This window comes from Coptis chinensis, chromosome 9 (genome assembly GCF_015680905.1).
Source record: "Coptis chinensis isolate HL-2020 chromosome 9, ASM1568090v1, whole genome shotgun sequence".
NCBI lineage: Eukaryota > Viridiplantae > Streptophyta > Magnoliopsida > Ranunculales > Ranunculaceae > Coptis > Coptis chinensis.
Genome location: NC_141464.1, coordinates 65,948,762 through 65,966,399, shown reverse-complemented (window position 1 = coordinate 65,966,399; position 17,638 = coordinate 65,948,762).

Here is a 17,638-nt window from a genome sequence, read left to right as displayed (position 1 = left end):
TTTTTCTAAAACAAACACAAAACATTTCCATATTTTCTCCCATAAATTTCAGAATTATTCTTTCCCTATTTCCTTATTAATAAAATCTTTGTACATTATTTTAAAACTTAAAAACTTTCATATTAAATCATTTTCAAACCAAACAAACTATTTTCCCTCTTTTTTTCAAAAAGTCAAGCCCACATTTAATAGCCCGTTGACCAAGAAATAAATATCAAATTCCGAAATACTAAATATTTTTACGAAATAATGTAAAAATAATTTGGGGTCTTACAGATATTCTTTGGCGGATTTTTTATAAGGGGGCATGCTTATACCATGGACACCAGGTTATGTCAAACAAAGAGGAAGTGGATGTCATTAAGGGGATAAAAGTTTTTGAGTTGTAGGTAATCATATAGCTGAAGAACCAATTTGTTTATGTGTACTTATGTTTTTTTTTCCACTTCTATTTAGTAATATTTCAAGTTGTTCATCTGTTAAAGGACATGTTTATTATAAATTTAGTTTGTTCCTTATTCATGTCAACACAAGCATATAAGGCCCAACAGGGGATATATAAGTCCATACGAACTTATGAGCTATACACGAGGTATAGTTATTGATTTGTGCTTTTCTATCTCAGTATTCTATCTTGTGTTCATCTTGTAAGTTGTTAAAGCGCATGATACATTAGTTGATGAATGAGAAGCAATACTTTTGTTGCAGATTTGTTAAATGCTTAACACTTTCTAGTTGTGTTATGATGCCTTAATTTTTCTTTTGCATTATGCCATTAATTGTTAATTCGAAAGTTAAGTTCATTGGAGAGAATGTTAAGGAAATATATGACAAAATGCTTAAGTTAGTTGAAGGGAAATATTCACCTCATAATAGTGAGGTCATGGTTGCTTGAAAAAGTACGCTAATCGAGATGGCATTGCATTTTATTTTTTCCAAATTTTATGGAAGACATGGAGATTTGTGAGCTAAATTCCTCTAATTGACTATGGTATGCTTCTCAAGGTATATATCACTATCTTTTGCTTTATTTATGTAATAGTTAGATTATCACTTTTATTTTCTTAATAGTATCACGCACCATTTTCTTCTTAAACCTAGTACAACATTCATCATCTTTTAAGGTTGGCTTCATATCTATATGTGATGTATTGTTATAAATGACAAATTATATGAGAGCCACTTTCTATTAAATGACGAGTTAGACTTGCTTGTTAAGTGTTTTATACTATTGTGTGTATGTAGGTCTTGTGGAATCGACTTTTAATGGAATTACATGCAACAATCGACATGAAATTCTGGTTTTGGGAATCTCTGAGTTTTATTCAATCATTGTACTATTTACCATTTGCTAGTTGGTTTTTGTACAATTTGGTATAACCTGTGGATGAATAGAATGTTTTGGTTAAATACATGAGTTTTGGATGAATAAAATACACTAGAAGTATTGTTTGAAGTTCATCATTGAGGTTATAGTATATATATTTATTAAATTATTTGAATGGTAGAGTTGGTGTAATTTGTGGATGAATATAAGTGGTTTTAAATTGTTATTACTTGGTTGATTTTTATTTATTTTTTATAAAAGTTGTCTATTTTGTAAGATTTGGTAGAGTGTACAGTGGATGCCAACCCAAAGTCACGTGGAGTACTAACTGTTTCTTGTAGGGGGTGCAAGTATCCCCAAAATTAAAACTGATTTTTTTTTAAAATATATCAACCATTAGTAACGGATATTTTTGTTACAAATAATAGTTAGTAAATAGCACGTCCATTACTAACGGATATATCCGTTAGAAATTACAAATTTAATCGGCTACCAACAGCTATTATTCACAAAAGAATTTTAGTAACGGATATAACCGTTACTAAAATTATTATCAGTAATGGTTATATCCATTACTAAATTTGGCCTAAGTGAGAGTGACGCCCCAAAGCTAACGGATATAACCGTTAGTAAAAATATAAGTAACGGATATAACCGTTAGTAAACGCCTTTTCTGGTGTAGTGATCTTAGTAACATAAGCTCGACTTTCAGAAATCACTCTTTTACTTGTGTCAGAAAGTCATTGTCTTTGTTCCTCTTGTTGTCTTTTTTCTTTTTCTTGTTGCAATATACAATAATTCTCTTCATTTTCTTGTTGTTCAGCAACTCTTTGTGCACATATTTGTTCTTCTATAATTCTTTGTGCATAAAGTTGTTATTGTCTAATACTTTCTTGACAACGAAATTCATAATTTTGAAGTGCTTGAGAATATTTTTTATGAGCGGCTTGTAAGCGAGACAACTTGTAAGAACAATCAAGATAACCTTTTTCATACCATAAACGATCATAGTAATCATGGTGAGGAGATTTATAATACTCAAAATTAATATCTCGAAGTTAGTCTTATAGTTTATATATTTTTGTTTCGATAACACAAATTCGAGCATGAAGTTGTGGATATAACTGAGAAATTTTCATACAATTTTTTTTGGGGTGGTGGTGGTGGTTTAATGAAAACAATGGTTGATAAAAATTGTTGGTAGTAGGGTGATGGGAGTGGAAGATGAAAAATGTGGATGATAGAAAATCAAACCTGAAAATGTAGAGGTTGCACTATGGTTGGTACGTTAGAATTGATTGAAAATTCCTACCTTTGACTTCTTGTTGTGATCTTCAATAGGGAAATATTATATCAACACTATGGGTGGTGAGACACAAATCCTTCAATAAAAATCTTCAATCCCAAGATACTCTGAACATAAGAAACCCAATATTTACGTCTTGGGAACATTCTTCAACTTCGAACTAGATATCAACCCTAGAACGCCGTCAGAATCTGATACAAATTGATGTAGTGGAAGCGATATAAATTGTTCATTAGAACATAAAATAGATAAATTGAAACATAAGCTTATTGATAATATTGAAGAGTTCATTACAATTTTCATCTATGAAACTCTTTATATATATATATATATATATATATATATATATATATATAGGGATACAGCCACAAGTATCAGAGCCACATTGTGGACACAAAGTGAATCCAGACCACCGATCTCGTGCATCAACAGAACTGATCCTATGGACATAGTCCATTCTTCTCCAAAAAACGAAATTCCAGAAAAACAAAATTTCAGAAATCAGAAAAACAAAAAACACGAAATAGGGGTGGGATAAAAAATCGAATGTTTACCTTCTTCTCCAAAAAAATCAGTGTTTACGAATCAATCTCCAAAAAAAATCAATGCGGCTACACTCTCCGAAAACAATTAAGGTTTGTGTTTACCTTCTCTCTTTTAATCTTATCTCCAAAAAATAAGTGTTTCACTCGAAAACAATGTGCTAATTAACCATTGTTGTGTTGAATTAAGGTGTTCATTGACGAATCAATCTTCGTTTCAAGCTTGGTTTAAGTCGGAGCAACCTTTATTTTCACAGGTTTGTTTCTTCCATTCAAACAAGATTTTGTTGTTCATAAATTGGGATTTTGCTTCTTTTTATGGAACTAATTGGTTGCTATGGGTTTGTTTGATATTTGTTTTCTTTATAAACATTTAAGTGGGATTGAATTATTAATTGAAGATATTTTGTTTGTTTACTTGATTGGATTTATAAGAGATGAATGATTCAAAATAAATAAATCATTAAATCAAGCAATGAAGTTATGAACGGTGAACTCTGTCAAAGTTCGGTGAACTCTATCAGAGTTTTGAACTCTTTCGAGTTCGAGTTTTGAACTCGTCAATTTTGAACTCTTTCGAGTTTAGAGTTTTGAACTCTTTTCGAGTTTTGAACTCGTCGAAAGTTCGTGAACTCTTTCAAAGTTCGAGTTTTGAACTCTTTCGAGTTCGGTGAACTCTGTTTTTGAACTCTTTTCGAGAGTTCAGAGTTTTGAACTCAAGTATAAGAGATGAATGATTCAAAATAAATAAATCATTAAATCAAGCAATGCAGTTATGAACGGTGAACTCTATCAGAGTTTTGAACTCTGTTAGAGTTCGGTGAACTCTTTCAGAGTTCAGAGTTTTGAACTCTGTCAGAGTTCAAAGTGTCAGAGTTCGGTTTTTTTAGAGAAGGTAAACACTGCTTTGAACTCTGTCAGAGTTTGTGTTTACCTTCTCCAAAAAAATGCTGGTCTAATTTGAACTCTTTCAGAGTTCAGAGTTCAGAAAAACTGTTCGTATTGTTCTCTGCCATTTTGAAAAGGGATTGAGAGTTAGCTGATGCCAACTTCTAGGAATTATTTTCTCAAAACCGTGGCATGTACTCGACATTTTGATGTTGTTTTTGGTGTTTATCTCATGCATGTACTCGACATTTTCCCTCTCCTACCTTTTTGAACTTGACTATCTCGATCGTTGGAGATGTGTCCTATCCAAAAAGGTCGTTTGCTGCTATTGTAGGAGGCTCAAAAGTCTCATCCAAGATTGGTGTGATAGAATCATTGCTAGAGAAAGTTGATATTCTGCTGTTAGGTGGAGGAATGATCTTCACATTTTACAAGGCACAAGGAAACAAAGTTGGATCCTCTGACAGCTTAGTTCGGTTTAATATTGTAGCTTGGATCCTTTGAAAGCTTGGACCCTCTGACATTTTATATTGTAGCTTAGTTCGGTTTTAGCTTAATTAGTTCTCTGACAGCTTTTATATTGTAGCTTAGTTCGGTTTTAGTGGTTGGTTGGAAAGTGGTAGCTTAGTTCTTTGATATTGTAGCCTAAAATTGTTCGGTTTGATTGGTTTTGTGCTTAGTTCTCTGACAGCTTATATTTAGCTTTTATTCTCTGACTTTGGTTGACTTTGGTTGAGAGCAGGATTCATAGGCTGTTCTATTTAGTTTTGTGAGGAAAATGGAAGTTCATTTCGTTATGTGAAGTTCTGTCAGAAATTTTGTTCATTTTAACCTGTCAGAAATTCTGTTATGTGATTCAGAAATTCTGTCAGAATGCCATCTATTCCCAAGTCCAAAGCATGAATGGGAAAGCAACCTCCCAACCTCTAATATGAACAAATTAAGCTATATCCCATTTTAATTTTCACACAAACAAGAGTACAAACATTTACTCCAAACGCTTAAGTTGTTGGCACGCCACGCCATTGACAAAAAGCAATACACTACACTTCTACCCTGCTTAATACTCTCATTTTATTTTTCCTTTCTCAACTTATTGAGTGCCTTATTGATGCGACAACTGAGATTGCATTTTCTTAACAAGCACTTTAAATTACATCAGAACTCCAATGTACATTTACCTTATACTGAACTCAAATGTACATTTACCTTATACAAGCATTACAATTGATTCTAATTCTATAATAATATAGCTAGAGAAAACTAAAATGCTCATTAACTAAGAAGCCACAACCTCAAAGGCAAGACGAGATGTTTGCTTCAATTGGGATTGACGGAGAGCCTCTTTTTGGGCCTAACACAACATGCCTTGATCAGCAGATAGTCTTCCTTCACCACACCATAATGAGGGAGCCCACCAATGGGAGTAATATCTTTCTCAGTCCTGATACAACAGAAACAAGATTCAGGGGTTAGTGAGAAAAGGAAAAGAACGAGACTAAAAACCATCGTCATAACTCTGCTCTAGCTGTAATGTCGGCAACTTTTATACCATCAAGACCAGAAACTTTCTCTAAAATCGATAACCTGCAATCATCTAAACGTTCCCCACCAGGATGGTTCAAAATATCCAAATTATTAGTCTATAATCTGATCTATCCAAATATTGTGGACATATATCACAAAGCAATGGTTTGCTATACCATAAGTATGTTGCTCAGAGATTCATTGACTACTTCAACAACTCATCTACTCCTATCAGATATGGGTTATTATTATCTAATTAAAAGCAAAATAGAAATGCACATTTACTATTCCAAGATAGATAAATTAGAAACATATTTCTGTTTCAGTAGTTTGGGGGCTAACTTTTTGAAGTAAAACCTTGAAGAAGTGAAAAGAACAATCCTAAGAATCAGTTAATATTTCCATATGAACATTTCTAACAATCACCAAAAAAATATAAACACAAACATATCAAACCAGAACAGTGGGAAATTAAGCGAAATTTCAAATTTTCTCACTTGAATATTTAAAACAGCAATGATCATCTGCGATAAGCTTCAACTTAACGGATTCTCTGTCAAACACAAACCAAAGAAACTCTCTTTTGAAAATGAATAAGAAGCTCATAAACTCAACTAAAGAATTTACAGACACTCATTTCAAAATTTCTCACCTTAATACCAAAACAAAAAACAATCCAATACAAAAGGCTCCACAATAATCTGACTTATATACCCTATTTCAAATACAAAGAAACAAACAAGTAGCCCAGAAACTCAAAAAAAGAAGCTCTAAACTAGTAAAATAACAGACACCATCCTCAAATTTCCAACTCCAAATCATATATTAGTAAACTTTTTCTCACCTTAATAACTAAAAACAACACCAGCCCAAGTTCCAAAAACTTCACTGCAATCTTTTATTTAGTAACAATACGTTAATAGAAAAGTACCATCATCGATCTTTGATTTAGTAAAAATCAAGAAGAAGAGAAATAATCAAAGCAGATTAGTGAATTTTTAGCGGGTACAAAATCTGGAAGCGGTGTGGTTTCCACCCATGAGGGCTACACGAGTGGTTCTTATTCTTGACCATAGAAGTAACAATTCTTTCATTCTCTGGGCCTCCATTTTTGTAACCTCTATCATAGACTTATTTTCTTGATTTTTCTTTATCCCACCATTATTAACAAAAAGAAGAAATCAAGAAAATGTCTGACAAAAAGATCTTACAAAGGAGGAGAGAAATTACCTCAAAGAAGCACACAGTCGAAAGAGAGAACCCACTCGTGAATTTTGGAGAGAAAGTGTTTCAGAGAAAATTTCGCTCGATCTAATTTTGGAGAAGAAGGTTCGATCGATTTTTTGTTTATTTCGTTTTTATGTTTCAAAAAAATTTATTTCCCGAAATTTCATTTATTTCAAATTTGGCTATCAAAGACTATCTCATATCCGTTGGATTGGTAAGAGATCGCTGGTGTGGATGACCACATGCCTAGAATGTGGCTACAAAGTGAATGTGCCTCTATCCCCACCCATATATATATATATATATATATATATATATATATATATATATATATATATATATATATATATATATATATATATATATATATATAAAAAATAAAAAATAAAAAAATAAAAAATAAAAAACCTCCATCAAATCATCTTAGAAACCCGCTAAAACACTAAGAAATACTTTCATAATTTATCTATATCATAATAGTAACATTCTAAGACTACTAGAACTCACAAAACTAGACTTCTAGACATTACTAAATTAGGGCTTAAAGAATAAAACGAAAATAACTTGGATTTACTAAAAAACAATTAAACAATAAACATATACTATATGTTCTACAACATGTTTTGATATAAGTGACCTGGCTGAGGTCTTGATATAGTTATATGATGAGCTGTGTTGGACACGCGTATAATATACATTGGTTGTGTATATTAGTCCCTCATATAGCTCCCTCTCATTAGGTCATTCCAATTATGTGGGGGCGACCTGATGAGAGAGTAATTCCATACGTGGGAAGCACGCGGGGCAAGAAACTAATTAAAGATGCAAGTCATTCTGCTTTGACAACTACTACTATTGTTAAGGTGATTGGGATCAGTTTTGGTGCCAAAAGAATATGTTGATGTTCCCGATGGTATTGAGCCTCTAGCAAAAGATTGAATTGACATGAATTGAATTTAACTCAGAAGCTCTTGTTTGATTGATCCTTGAAGAAGATATTGATCTTGCAAGAAATTGAATTGAAATTTCCAAATAGATTTGGAGTGTATAGCTTTCGATGATCCGATCCATTTGCCGATCGTCAAGTTGGTTTGGTGATTCTCAAGACCTAATTGACCCTAGTGGCATAGGTTCTCAATTAGTCAAGATTGTAACTTCGAGAGAGCCGCTCGATTCAAATTTTTGTATTGAATTGATTCTAGATGTATAGGTCAGCCTTCAATTAATGAGAAAATTGTAACTCAAGGGGCTGCTTCGATTCAAATTTCTATACTTAATTAATTGATCATAGAAATATAGGTCCTCAATTAGTGAGAAGATTGTAGCTCAAGAGAGCATTATGATTTGTATTTCTACATCAATTGATACTAAAAGTATATATAGGTCCTCAATTAGTGAGAAGATCATAGCTCAAGAGAGCATTCTCGACTTGAATTTCTACAATTGAATTGATCCTAGAATTATAGGTCCTCAATTAGTGAAAAGATTGTAAACTACTATGTCCGAGTAGTACCAGATTTGGAGATCGCGCATTTGGATATTGGTTGATAGTTAACCTTCCGGGGTATTACTATAGTTGATAGTTGGCGGATCAGTAAGCTAGCCCCAATTTAATTTGGAGCTTGACCGACCAGAAAAAATGAGCTAGCACCAAGGAGTTAGTACAAAATAATTATTACACATCAATATCAATTGTAATAATTTTTGGAGATATATGTTGTATTGAAATGACTGACATGGCCAAATGGCTGTAGCTAGCCCCAGTTCAGAAATGGTTGAAGCTAGATAGCCTAAGTTTGAAGATGTTGTAGCTAGCCCCCAGTTTGGAGGTTGATTGACCTACACTAATCGAACTAATACTAAAAAGGAATTAGTACAAAATAAATTAAATGATAATTCTGGAGATAAATCAAGAATTGAGCTAAAAAAGTTGGGTTATATGTTTTACAGCCCAGTGTGATGTAAGTAGCTTGCAGCTAAGAAGCAGGGCTCTACTTTACAATTGGAGCGACCTGCGGTGGATTAGGATTTGATCGATGTCACACCCCGAATTTCGACAAAATCGGAAAAACAATATTTGTTCCTAACTCTTCGATTTTTTAGGTGTGATGCACTCTCCACTTCCAAAAACCCATCATCTATTTAATTATTCTAATAATTTGAAACCAATAAAAAATTTTAAATAAACAAAAGTCTTCTTCATTACCAAAAACTCACAACTATGATTAAATTACAAATTTCCTTTCAACAACTCTTTAATTATAATTACAACTGAAAATACAAAAAAACATTGTCTCAATTAAAAACTATTGCACCTCAAGGGAAAACAAAACCTATCCTGAAATGAGACGCTAGCGCAAACTACAAGCAGCAACCAACCTTCTTCAACACTAATCTTGTCAAGACTTATCAATTGGGTTCATTTTATGAACACACCCGATAAGCAAACATGCAAATCGAGTCAGCATTATAAACAATGCTGGTATGAGTAGCCAAAAATACAAATCATACTTATACATATATATACACCAACAATACGACAGTTAGTTCCTCCACCGAGGTGCCTTATAATTAACTACAACATTCTTAACTACAATAATTAAGGCAGGTAGTTCATCCACTGAGGCACCTTAGCTTCTAATTCAATAATAATAAGACATTTAGTTCCTCCACCGAGGTGCCTTAGCTTCAACCCGTATTAAATCAACTGCATCTAATAATAAAATAGCAAAACTGCAACTTACTCTATACTTACACTGGTGTAAGCCTAATCACAGAGTGGGTCACACCTGCATAAATAATCAATTCAACCCACCCTTCTACAAAACCATTGTGAATGCAACATAAATTACAATAAATCATTTATTATAGATTTAAAGTACACTTTAATATATCATCACAATTATTGTTTAGAGTTTCTTCAAGTGTCTCTAAAATCACGTCGTCTCTATGTCTTACCTAGTTTCCCTGGCTACCACAATCGCTCCCCAATGCCGAACATGAACATCAACATGCCTCCTCTCACATAATGAACCACTCCATGCGGAGTTACCCTAAGCAGGATATCGCATACCAAGTAACCCCCACACGAATGTTATTATGTGGGTACCGCCACTATTCGGTATAAAATATCACGTGTCTCGCTCTAATTTTGCGAACGAGAAAACCAAGCCACTATTCGGCTACAATTGCCCTACACATGGGTCAATCAACATCTTATCCACCCAATCATATCACATACGCCCAACACAAGGGCCAAATCACATGAGTTGTGGTAGCTAGGTTCTAGGATTTTTGTTACGTAATTTATTCAGGTATCATACATTAGTATCTCATAACCATTTCACTATATCAAATGCATGCCAAAATACATCATTGCCCTAAGCCACAATATTTAGAAATATCTCAATACATCTCATAGCAACTTTTATTCTTTTACATGCCAAATAAATTATTGCACTAAGCCACAATCCCTTGGAAATATCTACAAATATTATAAAGACCTCATAGTAGCATCTCACGATATATATAATAATGGAGCTTTATATTTATTTCTCAAATATATTGCATTTAATAGATATCCTAACATATGATATCATTTAAATAACAATTTCATCATACCACATAATGTCACAATTGCTCCAAACGTACCGCATAACATTTTTTTTTATAGCGTTTTAGGAATATTATATCTCCTAAAATTTCAATCTCATCAATGTATCGAAATTGCACAAGATCAACGCCAAATCTTTCTTAGATAATGACAAACCAGTTTATACAGGCTTTCACAACATTCTACTATTTGATTAGTCCATAAAATTTAATATATAAAAAATGTAACACAATAAACAGGCAACGAATAAATAAATAAAAGCCCAAAACCAAAGCCCAAAAAGTTATAACAACTTAAAGACTCAATCGGACCCATTTTAAGTTATATGGACCTACCCAAAACAAACTTGAAACTAGCCCAAAGAAAACACTAATTAGTCTCGGCCCAAGCCAACTAAACAACCTTAAGCCCAAAAGTTTATAACCCACCCACTTGGAAACATAAAACCAGCCCACATAAAAATGAAAACCAGCCCCGGTTGTCTTGAAATGATAAAGATGAATGCATTTCAGCTAAAACGTATCGGTAAAATAAGCCCGAATATGCATTGACTATTGCAAATTTAATGCGTCACTCGTAAGGATCACTTTCCACTTCTATTAAATCGATCGGATGCTTTCGAGCGTTTAGCCGGTCATGCCTATTCGCTTTCTTGATGGTTATTCGAGGTTATTTTCGGATAGTCAATCGACCTGGCGATCAAAGAAAAACGGCGTTCACATCCATTTGGTACATTTGCATATAGGCGATGCCTTTTGGCCTTTGCAATGCACACGGGTACTTTCAACATTGCATGCTTCATATTTTTGTGATATGGTTGAGCGGTTTATGGAAGTATTCATGGACGACTTCTCAATTTATGGAGATTCTTTTGATAAAACATCTATCAAATCTTGAAAAGGTCTTTACGTTGTGAAGAGAAAAACCTTGTTCTTAATTGGGAAAAATGTCATTTCATGGTTACTAAAGGAATAGTTTTAGGACATATCGTTTCAAAGAGGGCCGGAATCGAAATCGACAAAGCTAAGATAGAAAAAATTGCTTCACTTCTATGCAAAAGCTTGATTCGAGACATTGGCGTTCTTAGGACCGCGGGTTTCTATAGGAGATTTATTCAGAGATTTCTCAAGGTTGCTAGAACCTTTAACCAATCTCCTTAAAGATGCGCTTTTTGATTTGGTTTCAGTTGCAAACAAGCCTTTGAGGTATTAAAACGCATTAACTACAACTCTATAATTAAACCACCTAATTGGTCTAAACCTTTTGAATTAATGTGTGGCCAGCGGCGACTATGCTATTAGGTACTAGGGAGCGCCGCCGAAGATAAGCGATTGTCATTTACTATCGCGGTAAAACCCTTAATGAAGCTCAGCGTAACTATACCACCGAGAAAAGTTTCGCCGTTGTATATCGCGTTAGATAAGTTCGTCCTTACCTAGTGGGTTCTCAACTATTGTCTACTTGATCATGCGGCGCCGTTATCTCTTAGCGAAAAAGATGCAAAACAAAGGTTGATCCGATGGATTCTCCTTTTTGCAAGAGTTTACTCTTGAAATTAGAATAAAAAGGTAAAACAATGTGGTTGCAACCATTTGTCAAGACTTGTCGGTGGCGTTGATATTGATCTTGAACCTATCGTGATTCCTTTCGGATGAACACTTGTACTCTATTTTTTTTAGTCCCGAGTGCGGACATAGTAAATTAGCTTGGGATTCACAGGAAGTTCCTTTATCTTGGTCTCCGTAATGGCCGGAAAAAGTTTTATCCTTTGTGAAATTCTATTTCTGGGATGATCCTACCTTTTCAAGTATTGTTGGACCACTAATCGCCGTTGCATTCCCGGTTTGGGAACACAGCGATGTGTTATCCTTACGCCATGATCAATCTTGTGGTGGTCATTTTAGTGGTAAGAAAACTGCGGCCAGGTTCTCTGATGTGGTTTTATTGGCGACACTTGTTTAGAGATGCACATGGCATTGCAAAGCATGCAATCGCTTTGCCAGCCGGTTAGGGTGCATTACTCAATGATATGATGCCCTTAAATCCCATTCTAATTGTGGAAATCTTTGATGTATGGGGCATCGACTTCATGGGTCCATTTCCAAATTCTCATGGCTTCTATATACATACTTGTAGCGAGTTGACTATGTGTCAAAATGGATTGAGGCATTGGCATGTCGTTAACTAACGATCATAAAAGCGATGCGTTTTGTTTGTAAAGAAAATATTTTCTCTCGATTTGGTGTTCCAAAAGCTATAATTAGTGGCGGGGAAAACATTTCTAAAAAAATTTTGAATCATTAGTAAAGAAATATGGAGTCACTTGTATGAAAGTGGCAACTCGTATCATCCTCAAACCCGTTGGTCAAGTAGAAGTCTCTCGAGAAATAAAATCCATTTTGGAAAAAAGCGTCAATCCGTCTAGGAAAGAGTACGGTCTCTACGATTATCGATGCCTTGTGGGCATCTGAGCGGCTTTTAAGACACTATAGGGATGTCTCCGGTATCGCCTCGTTTTTGGAAAACCTTGTCATCTGGCGGTTGAACTTGAGCACCGTGCTCATGGGCCATCAAAAGCCTCCGATTATAACACTTTGGCGGTGAAAAGAAAATTATAGTTAAATGAGCTTGAGGAAATTGAATGATGCCTATGATCTCTCAAAATCTATAAAGCCAACATGAAAAGAGTGCGTGACAAGCACGTATATGCGAAAAAGAGTTCAAAGTCGGTCAAAAGTTTTGATGTACAACTTCGAGATTACACATTTTTTCGGAAAATTAAAAACTTCGATGGTGCGGTCCTTTCAGCTGTCTCTTTGTCACCCCCTTATGGGGCTATCTCTGTGAAAAACTTAAATGATAGTAGCGAATTTCAAGTAAATGGCCAAATATGTAAACATTATCATGAGTTCTTTCTCTCCGGATGTCGAAGAGACTCTTCTAAATGATCCGATCTAAGCGGACTAATAGATTACATTTGGTGTACTTCTTTCCATGTATTTAAGCGGGGAAAAGTATGCCATTAGGGTTAGGGTCCTCTTCTATTTTCTTTTCTAAAAATCCCAGAGTGTGTGGTTTACGCAGCCTTAGGAACCTTAGTGCCTAAAAAACTACTGCCGAACTTCGGTATAAATGTCTTCGATGTCGAGCAAGCGTGCCTCGGGGAAAACAATGGGTACCAAAATTTCAACTCCTTCTTTCTCCTCCGCTTTTCTATTCTCTTCCTCATGAACTCGACTCGTCATTTGGTCCAAATCTCACCGTCTCGAATTGGTAATGGTGGTAGTACTTTTGCTTTCGAAAGTGACAAGCGAAAAGGATGGGGTGGTGTATGGTATCAAACTCGCTACGTCGAGGTCTTGATCTTTTATCGAGATGAGCGGTATAAGGTATATTATTGTCGACACCAACTCAGCCGGGATAAACTTAGGTCGTCGTCCGTTGCTCCCCACGGGTTGGGATTAAGTCTTGAGGATCGGCGTTAAAGACTCACATTAAATCTTGAGGATCGATGTTAAAGACTTCGACATGTATATACTCCCTTTGTTTTATTAGTACCGAGAATGGTGCCCAAAGAGAGTCGTGATATGCACCATGAATTTCCTAGTTAAATGCGGGCAATGGATTCCACCGAGGCCACCCCGGTCCCGGTTTTCTATGTGGTTGTTTTGAGGCGGTTTGAGTATACCATATGTACTAAGGGTAATATTATTATTAGACCATTGCCGCGTTGGTCGAGGATGAATGCCGAATCACGAACCACAGGCCCCAAAACATAAAGGATAAGCCCGCGATCCGGCTGGATTGGGTTTGCCCGAGCCGACATGAAAGTTACTTTTGAGTTAAGCTGTTGTGATATGTTGTTTTATTTGGATTTCGGTGTTGTTGACCGTTCTTTCCGACTTGTACATTTGTATATAAAAGTGTAAATAAATAAAAACCAAAGATTATTAAAAAATAAAATAAAATAATGTTTGAATGTGATTTTTCATATTCTAGTGGATGGCATTTTTAATACTGATCGTTTCGATATCTCATCCGTTCAATTTGGAGTTGAAGCGAATCCGAATTTCCGTTTGAAATTTGAACATTTCGGGACATAAGAGGAATTTACGTAATTCATTTGTACTTGGGCCAAAATTTTAACCCGACCTAAAATCAAAAACCTGGGTACAAAGCCACGCACGCGGGGCACCAGCGTCCACCCATTTCTTCTTCCCAAAAATCGGATCTTGGTCCCCCCTATCCGGCTCGGCGGCGTACCGGCCGATGATGAATTGGGACGCGCCGGGACAAACTCCACCAAACTTAACCCCGCTTCCTCCGGCACCACCTCCTCCACCTCCTCTTGCTATTTGCACCATCAAAAGTTAATTTTTACCCGCTATGGCGGCCGCGAAGAAGAATTACGGTTGAGAGAAATTTCACAAATCTCATAATTAGGGATGTTTCACCCATTTTTCGATGAGGAAATTGCTAGTAGAGATGGGGAATATCTATTACATCGAATCCCAGCTCAATATTCTGAAGAATTGGTGTTGAAATTTTATAACAATGGAGGTTTCGGGGTGGCGAATTTTGGATTACGGTTGCGGATGGGTTGGAGCGTGAACTTCACGCCGAGTTGATTTGAATACTGGCAACGGTTCGATTAACTCGATAGCCCGACCACTGTTATTGTCGGTATCCGACCACGAGGGATTTGATGTTTGACACTTCTACCGAGGGGAGTACAACGCTGGTTCGTTCGTGTACCGGCGTTAAGCTCGGGCGTAACCAATTAGGCGTCAACTCATTCGATGGGCGCCTGGCGTCATTGGAACTTCAAAGGCGTTTGGCGTGAACAAGACTTTCTTGCACCCTACTGTGGATCCTACAGGAGAGGAAGCACACTTTCGTATGGTCCATTTCACGGGCCATATTCTTACGACCCCGCGTCAAGCGGTCGGCTCCTCTTTTGTGTACTTGTTACTTTCGGCTTATGCTTAACTTAGGGTTCGATCTGCTACTCCTTTCATTGAAACAAGGTCTTTCGAGAATTTTTGGAATTTTTGAAACTTGTGTTTTAGACCATTGGGACCCGGTAGCTAGAGATGACATTGAGCATGATAACATACCTCCTCCTCCTCCTTCACCACCGTGACTTTTTAATGAAGATACCATGCGTAGAATCAATACTCCTATGGATGCCTTGAGGAACATGAATTCTAGTATCTTGGCGAGGATGTTTCTTCACCAGGAAGAGATGATTACTTCCCGAAATGACTTCCGGCAAGAAATGAGAAATCGCCAAGGCCAATTCCGGATAATGATGATGGCAAATCGGCAATTCAAAGATCGATTCTTTCCGATCATAGGCCACATTCGGACCGGTCATTTCGGCTGAAGTTAAATGCGTGGCGAAGGCGTAAAACCGGGTTCATCTTCTGCTAACGGGAGGATTCATATAGTATTTGTTTATTTCCTTTGGTTTAGAAATGACTATGTCATTTATTTCCCTTATGCATTGCATTTTATTTTTAGTGCTAAATTATTATATATCGGTTGATTTCTCATAATTTTGTATCTCGAACGGTTTGAATGAGAAATTATTTATCGAATATAGTACCTTCAAAAAATATGAGTTTGCTCCTTGATTCATTGGGCCTACTCTCAAAGCCCAACGGTCGGAACCAACGGATGATCAAACGGTCGGATGCCCAACGGTCAGAAATTAAGTTATAAATACACTTCTCCTTTCGACTTTCACTCATTCCCTTCTCTCACTCTTCACACATTCTTCTTCACAAATTTTTCTTTTTTAAACATAATGAATAAAATAGAAGCGATGGGAAAAATAACGCGAATGGGCTATCACATTAATTGTGATAACGGTGTTTATAATTATTCTCTTGTTACTCATGCACAAATGATCCGAAACATCTAGATCTATGTAACCGTTTTCTTTTCTTTTCGATTTTCATTTTGTATATTAGTATGGTGTGTTAAATAATTCTCAAACATTTATGCGGTTCGCATTAAATGGAGAAGTTCCATATTAAATATTTGTGTATATTAGTTGTCTTTTCCTCTCTAAATATATATATATATATATATATATATATATATATATATATATATATATATATATATATATATATATAATAATAAAAAAAAAATAATTAATTAATAATAATAATAATAATAATAATAATATATAAATAAACAAACCATAACAAAGAAAGGCCATCCAAAACTCACCAAAATAATTAATGGATACACATAGTGTTGGAGAAAATCGCCATACGCTACAAGGTACACATAACACTTGTCACACATGCACTTTCGATTATTCTATCCATATTCTATTCTTGAGTTATGATCATAATTTCTGAAATTACGTGTAAGTTTAACTACCCCTCGTGAAACTTTTCTCCATATTTTCTAAACATTAAACCATCTCATTAATTGTATTTGGATATCGACATGACAAAGACTTCTTGTGGATCCCCTATGATCTTTGTTCATAATCACATGGGTCATTAAATACACTTGGACTCAGTTGGTATAGCCTCATAGATTGCCTATAAATCTCTTCTTTTTTAAGCCATTCTTATTCATACAATTTTCACTATCCTTCCCTCGATGAATGGCTCAACCAAGAAAAATAATGGCAGAGAAAAGACTACCTAAAACTTTCGAAGAAGGCCGGTTTTTTTCCTTATTTTGACACTGAAATCATACGTCGGCGGATGGGCGCCTCTTCTATATCATCCAGCCACTAGTTATTCCCTTGGTGGTTTTGATGTTCTACCAATTTAGCGGATATGAAGATGGAAAATTCTACTTCAATGCCTATGGACAACGATTGGAATTGAATAAGGAAATGATCTCCGCCATACTTCAAATCCCACTAAAACCCGGGAGTCCCTTGTTCAAGAGTCATCATTCGATTCAAGAAAAACTTTCTTTAGCGAAGCTCTCAGATCTCATGGCGGCGTCGAAAATACACATCACATGGTTCTTCAACGCTCTTTGAAACGTAATCAACGTGTTGTGCTCCAATGGTTGGGACATAATGTGGTAGGTACATCACACAATCTCCGAAGTCACAAAGCCTCAACTTCACCTACTTTGTATTTTGCAAACTCAAAGAGATGACTTTTGTCCGATCCAACACCTCGGGAACGTAATCACCAAGAAAACAAGAAGGTCGGCCAGCTCTACCC